Source organism: Ursus americanus, chromosome 22 (assembly GCF_024610735.1).
Source record: "Ursus americanus isolate L20-20 chromosome 22, mUrsAme1.1.p, whole genome shotgun sequence".
Lineage (NCBI taxonomy): Eukaryota > Metazoa > Chordata > Mammalia > Carnivora > Ursidae > Ursus > Ursus americanus.
Window position 1 is genome coordinate 36,895,353 of NC_142148.1, and position 14,911 is coordinate 36,910,263.

The 14,911-nt window shown below is 42.4% G+C and overlaps 1 long non-coding RNA gene across 10 annotated transcripts in view; it reads left to right on the forward strand.

Annotated features, from left to right (window-relative positions):
• LOC123799865 (uncharacterized) overlaps positions 1–14,586 on the forward strand; it is a 503,415-nt gene extending 488,829 nt beyond the window's left edge. For 9 of the 10 annotated variants that reach the window (XR_015720954.1, XR_015720958.1, XR_015720962.1 and 6 more), the window contains 2 exons: positions 3,050–3,149; positions 9,281–14,586. This is a non-coding gene — a long non-coding RNA (uncharacterized LOC123799865). The remainder of the gene's footprint in view (positions 1–3,049; positions 3,150–9,280) is intronic. The other variant, XR_015720957.1, reaches the window with a different exon arrangement.
• The last annotated feature ends 325 nt before the right edge of the window (positions 14,587–14,911 follow it).

Below are 14,911 nucleotides of genomic sequence, written 5' to 3' on the forward strand. Positions count from 1 at the left end.
TAGCATACATTTATGAGCAGGTTACCCCTTGGGCAATGGGGGCTTGAACCCTCTGGGACATAGGGAGACATGGCTGGAACGGTTCCACCCAAGCGGCATATGTAGCCATCCACTTCCTTGGCTCATCATTTGAGGACACCCCGAGGGGCAGTAGTTCCCCGGTTCTGTGAACCCATGCTGGACATGGGTCCTGCACGTGCTTCTATGGACAGAGAAAGCTTTCAGGCAGAGATCGAGGTGCTGAAACAGGAGTGGCAGCAAACATCGGGCATGAGGAAGAACACGGACAGCACGCGTGTCCAACTGCAAGATGCAGATACCAAATTATCAATCTCTTCTCCACCTGAGGATAGTTATGCAGTCTTCTGCGTGCTGTCGGCCTTCCAATATGGAGGCATTCTCTCTTCCCGGACTTTCACTGCTGTCCGTTATTAACATCACGCCCATAGAAAAGCATGACAAGAAAGAAAAAATAACTTCATTCAACAAGTTTTTATGGAGCACCTCTCTGAACCAGGAACTCTTTAAGGCACTGGAGATACGACAGTAAAAACATATGTGTATAGGCCAAGGTCCTCGCCCACATGGAACCTTCATTCTGGCAAAGGAGAAAGAAAATACATAACTGATATGTGAATTGTGTTATATGCTAGAAGTTTGGAGTTATGGGAAGTAAAGGGCAGAATAAGGAGATTAGCAAGTGCTGTGAGACTGAGGCACTTGGAAATGAATGGGCAGGGAAGGCCTCATCAAGGAGATAGCATCTGAGTAGGGATTGAAGGAGGTGACAGAGGCAGTCATGCTTGTATCTGGGGTATGGTGGGGGTGGGAGGGAGTGAGAAGAACACCCCAGCAAGGGGAAGGGCTGAAGTTTAGAGGTGGGGTGAGGGGCAATGGGGAAGAGACCGGCTATTTCTATGTGGCAGCATGGAAATAATTAGATGGGAGATGGTAGGAGATGGGGTAAGAGAGACGAACCCAGATCAGGCCCTTGGGCTCTAGGGGCATTTTAAGGACAGGGAGAAAAGGTGGAGGAGCAGTAGGGTGGGATTTCAATACGACGATCCAGTCTGCTGGGTGGAGAACAGACTGTCAGGGGCAGAAGAGAAGGCAGATGGGTCACTTCAGAAGCTGCTGAGATAATTCAAGTGAGAAATGAATGCGAAAGCTGGACCAGCTGCTAGCTGTGGAGATGGTGGACAGAATCCGGCTATAGGCAGGATGTCCAGAGAGTCTAGATAAGGGAGAGGAGAGAATCACAGTGTCGTAGAATACCAAGTCTCAGGAGTGGTACCGCCTCTCATGTTACCATTCAGGAACCTGAGCTCAGAAATTCGGAGAGCCAGATTCGCTTGCTGAGCTGGGAATAGATGTCAGGACTGCCGGCCTCAGATTCAGGACCTCGAACGATGCCTTCCAGTGATGGGGGCAGTCTTTCAGGCCAGCCAGGCCCTGTGGGAGGACCATGAGTAAATGACTGGACGATATACGCACCTCTTTGTGGCCCCACTCCCACCGCAACTGGCCCCGTCTCTCTTAAGAGCAGTGACATTTTTCTTGGTAGAGGGACCCAGTCCAAGCTAATCACCATGAGAACATGGAAGGTGTGCACAACCGACTTCCCTTTTAATTTATTGATAAATAGTAACCTCTTGGTAAAATCTTGGAGTCTTCTCATAACAGTAACGGTATATGTACTGCTGGGAACGTCCTCAACACAAAGAGTGACACACTCTGTTCCCCTTTCCTTGGTTATCACTTTGACATTTCTCACAAATGTGCCTTCCACTCCTCTAATAATGTCTATGGAGCTATTTGCCTGGCAGCAGCAAAGCCCCCTGGGTAATCTCAAAACCCTGAAGAAACAAACCTTGGTTTTCCGTTCTTCCCGCCATCTATTTGGTATCAGTAGGGACCCTCCGCCAATAACACCTCCATTTACGTACTGTGAAAGAAACTTCATAACAAACACATAAAGAGTGATTTTCCACTCATAAGGGGCTGAATTAAGGGCATTAGCTCTGGAACGAAACCAAAGTAATTTGGAAGAAAGGCCATTTTGTCTCCCCCATTCCCTGGCACTGCTATGCATCCCTTGTCTTCCATTTTTAGAACATAAGTAATTGATGGGAGCGCCAATTAATCAAACTTAACTTACGTTTGTATACAGAGTACAACGTGTACAGTCATTTTACATAATATTTAGGTTACTGGTTGGATTTTTCTTTAATCTAGTGAAAGAATCAGTTTGCCTCCCCTGAGCTGTATATCCATCAGCTAGCAGGAGAAGCCTCCAGAAGCCTGCTGAGAGACAGGAAGAAGTCTGTCTTGACGCAAAGCCAGCTTTGTTCGTTCCATAAAGCTGCTCGTTCAGCTTTCACGGTGACTCATATAGGGCCTGTCTATGCCAAGTATTATTCTGAATATCACATTTTTTTCCAGATTCTAAGTTCGAGCTCTCTCTCTCTCCCAACACTGATAACAGAAAAACAAACTTGGTCTCACAGATTTTTCTAATTATTCTCTCCTGTCCTTGCCTTTAGCTCTGACACCCTTGTCATCACATTATTTTTCAGAAGCAATGAAGTAACCAAACGGTGTCTTTCTCAAGTTACGGGACACTGAATCCAGTGCTTCTGAAGTCTGAAGTCGCGCTTGCTTAAGCACAAACAATAAGCTTCCAGTCCTTATCTCCCAGCCTTCACTCAAGACCCAGAGAAGGGGTTCAAGGAGGATTAGGCATCTCACGGTTACCTCTGCTGATAACAGATGCTCTTGGGACCAAGTAATGCCACCTCTGCTTGAGTAATTCTTGATGAGGAGAAAGAAAACAGAGATTCAGAGGGGATGTGTTAGGAGGCGGGAGGTCTGCCCAGTCCTAACACTAAAAGTGATTCTGATGAGCAGGGCTTATGAATATGTGGGCGCAGACTCTGGATTTGAAAGTGACATGTTTACCGGGAGATGAGACGCTCATGCCTGCTTCAATACTTGTGTGTGGTTATGAATAATCCCCAAACATAACGGAACTCACAGGCGTATGTTTCAGTTACAGCGAAACCAAGTCACTGCACCATCAGGCAGGATAACACGGAAAGCTTGTCCTGAGCCGCACGGCGTTGCCAGGAAGCAGCCGACTTCAGATACGGGTGAGCAATGGTGCTGCTCCAGTTCCCGGCACCCGGACATGGGAATCTGGCACAGAGGGAAGGAAATAAATGAGATCACAGCCCAGGTGGGATAGTCATTCTGTTGGGCAGCAGGGTGGGCCCCAGAAGAAAGCATGGGACATAAATTTTGCCGGGTCCCAGCAGAGATGGGCTATGTTGCGCGAAATGGTTCCAATAAGACAAATTCGTGATTCAAGCATAGGGGAAGAGAGGATTTCAAGACATACGTTGTGTGTCTGTGGCATTCTTAGCGAGTTACTCCACCTGCCTTTGCTCTGTCTTCACACAGAGCTCACTCATTCCCCTGCCCAGCACCCCCACCGCCGTTAATAATCCTGCTTTTGACTCCACTTGTTTTTCTTCCAAAAGTCAGTTTAAAAGTAAGGAAGTTATCTGAAAAATGGGGGCATATTCAACCATTACCACTTTAAGTGGCATGCTAAAAGGTAATTTCTTTTGGGTGGGAGGGTCTAGGCACTAATGATGACCTTTGACTCGAGGTTCTTGCTACCCAAAATGTGGTCCATTGACCAGCAGAATCACAGTCCCTGAGAGCTTATTAGAAATGCAGGATCTCAGGTCCACTCCAGACCTGCTGGGTCAGAATCTGCATTTTTACAAGGTGTCCAAAGGATTCATATGTATAGTTAAGACTAAGAAGCAGTGTTCTAGGCTACCTAGGGTTACTGGGATCCAGGAAAATATCTTTAGAAACATGACAGTTGCAAAAAACAAACTTTTTGTATTTGATCTTTTGACCTTGGGGGACAGACGCCTGCTTATTTCTATTATTCCGTGTAATAGCTCTCATGGGAATCTTTTTAATACAGAAGTCAGGGAAAAAATAATGAACGAATGGATGAAAAAGAATAAGAACAAAAAAGAACAAAAAATTGAACTGATTAAAGCAAAAAAATAGTTCATATTGGGTTGTATCATCAAATATCCATGGACACATATCTTCAGGTCAAAATCAAAATCTGTCATGGAGAATCCATCCCTCCCTCTCTCTTGGCTCTTTCCTCTCCATGGCATCATTTGAATGCAAACTCTTTCAAGAGGTAATACTCAGTGTGGCCATAGTAGTGCAAGTTTGCACCCTGAGTTTCACTCTAGTAGCAAAGGAACAAACTCCTTTCCCAATTATTTAAGCAAAAATAAATAAATAAAGCAACTGGGGTTCACTTTAGCAAACCCATTTGGGTTGTGTATCTCTCTCTGGAGCAATCACTTTGAATCTGATTGGCCAGGTCAGGTCACATGCACACCTTTGGCCAATGGAGTGAGGTCGGTCACCATGATCTTTGACTTAGGAAGCTATAAGTTCTAAAGGAAAAATCCAGATGCTTTTACTTGAAGGAGCAGGAATGAGTGCTAGACAGCAACAGCAGATAGCCACATAGCTTTGATGTTTTTCAAGTTAATATTTCTATTATCATTTACTAAGGTTCTACTTTGTGTCAGGCAAATTGCTAGGAGCTGTGGGTTATACCAAGGTGACAGTGCCAGTCCTCAAAAGAGAGGACAGCAGACTCTTAACTGTGGTGCAGGGCTGAGGGGAAGCACAAGCCATGTGCGATGGATTCCAGAAGAAAGAACAATTAATTCTGCCTCAGACACATGGAAAGGCTTTGTAAACTTCAAGAATGAATGAGCTTCTAATACATGAAGCCCAAAGGAAAGCAGGAGCTAAGATTTGGAAACTTGTGACCAAATTTTAGAGTTTAAAGTGAACCAATGGACAATTTGAGCCAGACTGCAAAGAGCATCTTTGAGTGTTAACTTGGTGAAGAATTTAGACTTTATTTAAAATATTTATTAGAGGAAAGGAATATCATAGAGGTCTGAAGAGGGGAAACACCTCCATTAAGGAGTTAGGTTTGGAAACCGTTGTGGGAGGATTAAATCAGTAGGTGTGAGATAAATTTCTAGTGACCCTTCAGATGAAAAAGGTAAAGCTTCTATAGCTTAAATGCCCACATCTAAACTAATTTCACCTGGCCATCAGTGGCTCCAGAGAGTAACAGACTAGTTACTAAAGATGGTTTTCTGTTGGAGAAGAACTGGGAGAGATACTCAAAAGTCAATACTCAATGTCCGTTGGTTGATCAAATAAATTTTATAAGAAATTTTGGAGCACAATCCTGCTTTAAACAACTGGACATCTTCTGATGTGGATTATACTTAAGTAGAAGCTCTTCCTCTTGGAGCACAATGCCATAGCTTTCTGTGATCTTAATTTAAAAAGGTTAAAGAGTAGAGAGAGAGAAAAGGGGAACAGTAAAGAGAAAAAGAGGAAGGAAGGAAGGGCACAAAGGCGGGTAGGGATGGAAGGGGGAAAGGAGGAGACAGAGACTAAGGTGAACAGCAAAGTTAGTCTAGTAGGGTTCTCAGTGCAGTATTTTCCATGAATTGATTTCCCTTCAAAGACAACTGATGTCGCTAAGTTCAAGCCTCCTCTGCATGTGACCTTCACCCTTACAGTTCTGACAGCACTCTGCAGTGCGCTTAGAACTTTTTCTTAAAGTAGCACTGGGGGAAATACAGTTACATAACAGGACGTGAGAGTACGGCTGTGGATCCCGAGGGGACACCTAGTCTTGCTGAGAAGGGTCTCTCTTAGAGTGCATTGATACTGCTCCGAGCTTTCACAGGTGCTGAGCTGATCTCCATACTCCAGAGGGACCTACTGGCCACTCCTAGTAGAGAGGGCGCTTTGTCTCCCAGTGAGCAGCATTCCAGGCAGTGCTGGTCCATCCAAGTACTCAGTCTCCGAGAGGCTGGAGATCAAGCACAGCTCAAAAATACCACAGAAAAAAGGGGAGTCCAAGAGTGATAGGGCTGTCCATTCTCAAGGGCATTTTCAAGCAGGGCTGTCTCATCTTCCGCAATGATGGTCAAAAAGATCTCAGAAGGGAGGCAGGTGGGGGAACGGGATAGACCGGTGATGGGTAGTAAGGAGGGCACGTATTGCATGGTGCACTGGGTGTTATATGCAACTAATGAGTCATCGAACTTTATATCGGAAACCGGGGATGTACTGTATGGTGAATAACATAATATAATAAAACATCATTTTAAAAAAATCTCTTTCTTTTCATAATACATGGTATATCTCCAATACATTCTGGAACCAATACTGTCCTCCACCTCCATGGATATTACAAATGTGTGTGTGTGTGTGTGTGTGTGTGTGTGTGTGTGTGTGATACTCCAATTTTATTCTTGAAACTTTGGCCTTGACCTTTCATATCAATTGAAGAGAAATTGGTCTGCGTGTGCACAGATAGGACATGACCAACAAAGGAAAACCACCATTTGGCTCCAAAACTCTGACTTTCTGGAAGTTATTAAAATGTCTTAAATAAATAAATAATCTGAAATTTCATTCCAAAATATTTCCCAGTATATATTCTTAGTGTACACTTTTACTTGTGTTTGTTTATAATTTTTTTCACTGCTCTTTTTGGTGGGTTAATATTTTTGTTCATCCTCATGCCACAGGGTGGTCATATACGTGTGTGTGTTTGTGGTTGTGCACCTGTGGATCATGTGTCTATGTGAATGTGTGTGTATGTGCACAGCATGTGTATATATGGAAAGTGTGTATTCATGTATATGTGTTTGAGGGAGAGTGGGATGTGTGTGAATACAGTGTGTGTATGTTGTGTGTATCTGAGGTTGTATGTGTGTAGTGTGTATGTGATTGTGTCTGTGCACTGAAGTATGTGTGTTAGTGCACGGTACGTGTGTGATTTGTGCTGAGAAGACTGGGTGTGTGTACATGGAGTGTGGACGGCTGTACATATTCGATGTTTGTGTGTGTCTGTGTATATTGTTTGGGGGAAAGCATGGGGCACGTATATGAAAATTGTGTGGATATGCACTTGTAGGTACACACACTAAGTTTTTTAAACTTGTTCTGATCTACTAAAGATACAGTTCAAGGATATAAAAGGATATTATTCTGTTCGTATTCTAAAAAATCTGCGTTTGAAGTAGACTTTGAGTATTTGTTTTCATACACAAAGCAATTATTCTAGTTGGTAGCCAAAGGGAGCCATCTTGGACTTTTGGGAAAATGCCCAAAATAATGCTTCCTAAAAGCAATTTAAAATTGGAATGGACATGCCATTTTTAGGTGTCCAAAGGGATGACAGAAGATAGTTGATGGTGTGTTATTTTAGAGGGAGAAAACTATTAAAATGTTTCTGACTGTAGCAACAATAAAATACTAATGAACCAAAGGAACAGATGGAAATTGAAAAGCATGTGCAATGTCAAAACCCAAAATACAGTGATTTGTTAAATTACAGGGTTTGTTCCCCTGAGAGAGGAGCTGCAGTTTGCTGATAACTCAGCGACAACCGGGATTATTACTGTAACACAGCAACGCCATATTCTGCCTGAAACCTGCAAGAACTAATTAATTATATAGCTTTGGTTACTAGGTTAGAACCAAGCTTTGCTGTCCAGTTTCCAAAGACTGAACTTTCTAAATTGTCAGAAGAACAGCATTTTCCTAATTGTCTGCTGACTACCATAGATAGCTACAAAGACTGCTATCAATTGCCATAAGGAAAGTGCCTCATGAACAATTGTTTGCTTGCTTTGGCCATTGGGGAAGACTCTTTTTCTAGAGCTTTTTATGTTCTTGAGTCACTCAGACTTCCTTAGTGAACGGAAATTCATTGTATGGAGTTGTACATCTAACTATAACCGAGAGTCAGGACAGGGTGTGGCTCCTAGGAAGGGTTTTACAAGAATGCCAGCTGGGCATACCAGGCTAGATAGGTGATGGGAGCAAAATACTGTTCTCTCTGCTCTAAGCAAAAGATCCCAGTCTATTTCCTAAAAAAGAAGTGAGATTTTAGGAGCCTCCTGAGCACAGAAAAATGGGGAGAAAATGTTCTGCCCCTTATAAAAGAAAAGAATCTCTTTTGTGTCATTTTCCCCCCCAGAAATACTTGGGAATTGGAAATTAAAATGAATCCAGGAGGCCCAGTGAAAACACTAGAGGAGCAGACGCTTGCCTTGAGTCTCCTGTGGCTCTGGAGGACTTTCCTCTCCCCACCAGACCTTGCCATTTGAACCCTTACATTTGCTGCATTCCTAATGCCAGGGAAACAACCTCTCTCATGGCCGATGGGAATGTGAACTGATACAGCTCCGCTGGAGAGCAGCTTGCTGATATCTGCTAAAATTGTAATCGCACACATCCTATGGCCCAGCAAGTATATTTCTCAATATCTTGCCTAGAGAAACGCTCATCCACGCACACCAGGAGGATTGTACTAGGGTGGCCAGTACAGCATTGCTTGTCATAGCAGGGAATTGGAAGGGAACTTCGTGTTTGCCAATAGTGAAAGGGCTAGACCATACGGTATATTTAGGTTCTTGAATTATTTGCCACTTTATATAAGATGGATTTATGCTGGTGATACCAGAAGACTTCCAAAATATAGTGTTAAGTTGAATAAAACAAGTAGTAAAACAATATATGGATATAGTATGATAGCGTTTTTAAAAAGAAAACCTGTACACATATATGCGCCAATATTATACCTTTATGAATATGAATATAAATACACAGAGAATGGTCTGGACTTAGTTCCATTGGATGATAAAAACAATTATTCTTTGAGAAGAAGTTGGGTGTGGAGGTGGTGGTCAGATGGATTTAGACTTCTCTCACTAGTTGTATAATCCTGGAAAAGTTATTTACTTTGTTTTGGGTTCTTCACCTATAATATGGGGATTATAAAATATGTCTACATGATAGAGGTGTGGTGAGAACTAAGTGAGTTAATAATAAAACAGATAATGTGTGTGAAGCACTTCCTCAGGGCCCAATAATGCCCTAAGTATTTTATCTATATTACCTATTTTAATATGAAGTAGGTAGAATCATTATTCCCATTTTACAGGTCAAGAAACTGATCCATTGAGGTTGATAATTTGCCAGTAGGCTCATAGCTTGTAAGGTAAGTGTAAAGCTAGCAGATGAGACAATGACAGTCTTCAAAGGGAGGCAGCTAAACGAAGAATGAGAAGGTTTGAGAAGGTCTGAAGACACTTCCTGAAGCTCATATATCTTTTCGCATTGGCAGGAAATGCGTTCGGACCCATCTATTCTCCAGCTACAACAGGACTTGGATGAATGATCTTTACACACTCTCTGGCCAAATAATGAAACAGAAGATGGGCAGTTTTCCAGGTAATCGGGTTCAAAATCTTGGGGTGCATTTGATTTCACTCTCTCTTAAGCCCACTGCCGCAGAGTCGACAGTTGATCTTAATGTTACACCCCACGTGCCCTCACCATCGGCAGTGTACTTCCTCACCGTGGTGGGTAATTTTGTCAACTTGACTGGGCCACAGTGTGCCCAGATATTTGATCAAATATTATTCTGGTGTGTCTGTGAGGGTATTTTGGACGAGATTACCATTTAAATCAGTAGATTGAGTAAAGCAGATTGCCTTCCAGATATGGATGGATTTCATCCTATCAATTAAAAGCCTGAATAGAACATAAAGGCCAACCCTTCTGTAAAGAAGAGGGAACTTCTTCCACTGCCTAAATTGAATTGGGACGTCAGTTCTTTCTTGCCCTCAAACTTGGACTGGAACATCAGCTTTTTCTGGGTCTTGAGCCTACTGGCTTCTGGAGTAAAACTATACCATCAGCTCCCGTGGGTCTCCAGCTTGCTGATTGCAGAATTTGGGAAGGGTCAGCCTTTATAATCATGTGCGCCAATTCCTTATAATAAGTAAGTAAATACTCTACTAGTTCTGGAGAATCCCAACTACTATACTTACCCCTTGACTTTCAGTCTGTTCGTGTGGATTGCTTTGTCCAGTGGGATGTCAGTAGTTGTGATGCGAGCAAAGGTTTACCATATGCTCGTAGTTGGGTTTAACCTCTTGCACTTGTACTATTGCTATGAAAAGAATGTATTCTGGGTAGCCACTGCCCCTAGGCATCAGAATGAGACAAGTGGAATTGGCTAGAGCTTGGCCTGGAGCCTGGAGCCAAGACCTGCTGAATCCAGCAAAGATCAGCCAAACTTCAGCTAACTAGCAGCTTCATGAGTGAGAAAATGTCGTGTCTCTAAGCTACTGAGGTTTTGATGGCTTGTTTTGTTATTGCTGTTTCGCAGCGTCATTATGGTTATAGCTGACAGGATACGCTCACCATATATAATGCCTTCTTTTTTCAGTGCCTCTGAGAGCCATCTCTTCCCTCATTCTGGGGTAGACACTTTGACTCTGCATGGAGATAAAATGAGAAGAGAGTCTCCCACTGCTCTCCTTGTTTACAGCAACCCTCTATTTCAATCAGTGATCAGTGCTGATGAGTAATCTATCTGGAGCCTTGTTCAGCTCCTATCATTCCCCTACTCTAAAGTCTTCAATAACTTTCTAGTAAAGACAGGGAGCTCTAGCCCTTGCCAGTACCTGCTTCCTTGCACTTCTGGACATTTCTACATGCAATTTCCCCTACCTAGAATGTTCTATCACCCAACCCTTTCCATTTTCCCTTATATAACTACATGGTATAATTTTAATAATGATTTGAGATTCTACTAAAGCTTTAATTCTTCTTTGGGTACCCCCTCTTTGGCATGCACCACACCCCTATCCCAAACACAGATACACACATAAAAGAATCACACCTGGGTCTTTTGAGATCAACGTATTTTTTTCTAAGATCTCATAAACTCACCATCCATATACTTAACTGTATAATTATAGTAATAGTTTGCCCCCAAGGAAAGTCACAGATCTGTGGGCCTGTGAGCATTTATCAGGCTACAGTTGGTTACACTACAGAAATAAATTTGTCCCTAAATCTCTGAATTTATTCTGAGGTATAAGTCTGCCATTGCACATTTAAGCCATGTGGTATTTCCAGGGCATAGCGTGGGTTCCTTCCACACTCCTGTCTTGGTGAGGGTCAGTGGGGGTTTTGTTCCACGTGGGCACTCAGGGACCCAGGCTGGAGGAGGCTTCAACTCTACACTTGTTTCCACATTTTCACAGTAGGTAACTGGTGGAGCTGGAATTTGAACAAGGCAAATGACTTCAAATCCAGTCTTTAACCACTATTTTATATGTTTCTCCATTCAAATCAGGGCATAGAAAGGGAAGTGTCATCTAATGAATAATATGCAAGTATTTTATATTTCATATTTAATTCTTATAGTGGAGTTAGGGGGAAAGTATTATTATATCAATTTAGCATAAGTAAATAAATAAATTTCCCTGAGGCTAAGTAATTTGCCAAAGGTCACATAACTAAAAATATGCCAGAAGCAGGATTCAAAACGTGTTGATATATTCCCAAGAGATCACTTAGGACATAGCACTTAAGGATTAGAATAAAAACCTTTTCTATAAATCAGAGAAGGTGAGAGAATTCCAGCATGGAGAAAACTAGGGGAAGGGGGAAGATCCCAAAAATGTATATATGTATGTTCCAAAATATATCATCCTTGCCCTGTGAAAGCATAAAATGTACTAATGAAAATTCTATTTGAATTATCCAGAGCTGACATATGAAGCATGAAGTAACAAGAATACACGGTCAACTTTCATTATTCATAGATTCCATATTTGCAAATTCACCTCTTCACTAAAATTTACTTGTAACTCCAAAATACATACCCCAGAACTTCCACAGTCACTAAGAGACATGCACAGAGTGGTGAAAAATTTGAGCCACTGGACATGCACAGTTCCATCTGAGTTTAATGCAGACAGGGCTCTGCTTTGTCTCAGCTCTCATTCTGTAAACAAGTGTCCCTTCCATGGTCTACTTAGGGCCACATGTTTCACATTTTGTGCTTTTTGTTGGTGATTTTGCAGTTTAAATCAGTCCCCAACATAGTACTCACATGCAGTCTAGTGTTTCCAAGCGCAGGAAGGCTACGACGTGCTTCCTAGAGAAAGTCCGTGTGTGGGAGAAGCTTTGTTCGGGTAGGAGTTATAGTGCAGTTGGCTGTGAGTTCAATGCTCATCAATCAATAGCATGGTACTTCCATGAAAAAAAGAGAGAGAAAATTTACTAATCTGTATGGGAGGCCACTCCACAAGGTTCTAGAATATCATCCCTAGTGCTATGGACAAGGTGGAAAGTTGGCTAAACTTGTGGATGTGTGAGATGACAACTAATAAAAAACGTTTACTGGACAGCAGCACTGTGAGGCTGAAGAAACTCATGGTCATGTTATCTAGGGTCAGGAAAATGTCACACCCTTCTCATCCAGGGAGGGCTGGTTGCATGTTTCAAAAAGCAGTATGGCCCGAAAGATGTTAAATTTGCAGGTTCTGCAGATCAAGAAGCTATGAAAGAATTTGTTTTTAATTTTCTCTCCGTGTTATACAAGGAAAGGATTAAGTGGAAGAGTGTTTTCAACAGTGATGAGACTGGCTTGTTTTACAAAAATATTGGCAAACCAACCTATATAACACGAATGGCATTTGGATTGACCAATTTGTTGTGATCAGAGGCATGTGGGAACTTACCCCCATCCTTCCTCTAGGAGCAACAGTGTGATACTTGCTAATCAGTGTCCATGCATAGAATAAAACGTGTGCACGCAAACGCCTAGCACTAACTGGCAGTGAATCTTTGTGAGGTTCAATTCGATTTTCTCCAGTCAGGAAGTTAGTGCTTCCAGATCAAAATCTCCCATCGCACATGTTAGCCATATTAGCCATATGGAATTTACACAAGGTTTCTTTGGTTGTTGCTTTGGTTTGTTTTTATATCTTTTAATCCTTTGTCAATTTCAAATGAGTTTTTTAAAAATCAGCTGGCATGGGAATTGTGGCCAATACTCTTTTTCTAATTGCTTTTAGCTATTTTTTGAGGTTCTGTTTTTAGACCTTGGCTGTTTTGATGGAAATGGAAAGCGATCTGGCACTGACTGTATCCCTCCACAAATTATCGTAATTGGGGGACTCACACTTAAGTCTGAGGATGGCTGAGAATTTGCTCTTTCCTAAATGAAAAGTTGGATTTTCCCTCCTTCTGCAAAAATCCCTTTGTGAAAGGGATTGTTTTCCACTTCTTTTGGCACTGCAGTCTATATGATATTAATGCAAAATCTGATAAATGCATAGGTATCTTATTCACACAGATCCTAATCTCTTTTAGGAATCTAAGAATTCTTTTTAAATAAAATCACCTTGGAATATAAATTGAAAATTGAAGAGCAATAAAAAGAAGAAAGATTTCTACTTCATTGCCACGCAGATTTTCCATCTCCAGTCAGCTCTTACTGCAGTTTAGGGGGGTGCGAAACAATTTAATTGTTCTACCTGATTGCAAATCACAGAACATGCAAGGAGAAGATGAATCTATCTTGGCAAATGCATTATTAAAAATCTTCTAAACGTGTTTGCCCAGAAGTGAAGGAAATTTTTCTGTACCTGGATGGGAAAGACACAAGCAGTGAAAGGCTCTCAGTGCAGAGACTGGTTTGTAATACAGAGAGGCCTGCCATTAATGTGCAGTTATCTGGACATACTTGGGAAGAGGATGGTGGTGGAAGAGAGTGGATGGACCTTCTTAAATGGGAGTAGAGACTTCATGTTCATGAATGAAAAACAACACACTAACAGCTCTATGTGTTGAGGCTGTAGGAACTAGGGTTCTAGTGCATAGGATTTTTAGGGACTGGAGACCTGGGAGTAAATGTGAATATAGCGAGGTGGCAGCCCCTGTTGGTGCCTCACTTGTGATGCCCTTGTCTTATGATTCTAGCATTTGGCTTCCAACTGCCAGCATCTGCTTCTGTTTGCCTGAGAAATTCTCAGATCTCCAGAGACCACCTTGCATGCAAGTAGAGCAGGCCAGAAGTCCTGGGGAGTGAACACTGCCTACCCCCAGCAGTCCTCAAGCAATGAATGAGGACTGCCCTTCTGCACACAAGTGGCAGAACTCTGAGGTGTGTTCCACACTGGCTCCCCGAGTTCCTGGGTACAACTAAGCTCCAGATGCCCGTCCTTACTATCATACTTCATTGACCTCTTTTCTTTCCCTGTCTCCCTTCCCTGGTCCTCGACTTTGTTTCTTATGATCATGCCCCAAATGAAATATCTGCACCCCCATCCTCATCTCAGGGTCTGCTTCCCCGTGAAACTCAAACCAAAGAAATAGGTTAGCCAGGTTCTAGAATCCTCGAAATGAGTAGTTGTGGGGCCCTTATATTCATTTGTGTTGTTTCTTTGGTCACAAATGAAGGAGAAAGAAAACCCAGAAGCAGGAGTCAAGAAAGTATCGACAGTGAGTGAAGCAACTGCTTGGGGACTGTGGCGAGATCTCTGGCTGAAGTAGGTGGCTAGAACTAGCTCCAGCCCATCTGATTTCACTGGGCAAGGCAACCCTTGGTTTGTCAGACCCTCTTATGGGAAATTTGGAAAGCCATCAGGGACGTCTGCTAAAACAGAACATGTGTATAGTATATGCTACGATGAAGCAATTCCACTCCTGGGGAGATACTCAAGAAAATGGCATCGGCATGAGCACCAAAGGACATGTACTAGAATGTTCATAAGCTCTGTTCATAATAACTCCAAACTGGAAAATACACAAATGCTCCCAAAATGTAGGGTGGAGAGATGCATTGTGCATACTCATGCGATGGGCTACTATACAACAAGGAAACTGTATAAATCATTGCTACTGACCATACTATGAATGCTCTCAAGCATCATGTTGAGCCAAAGAAGCC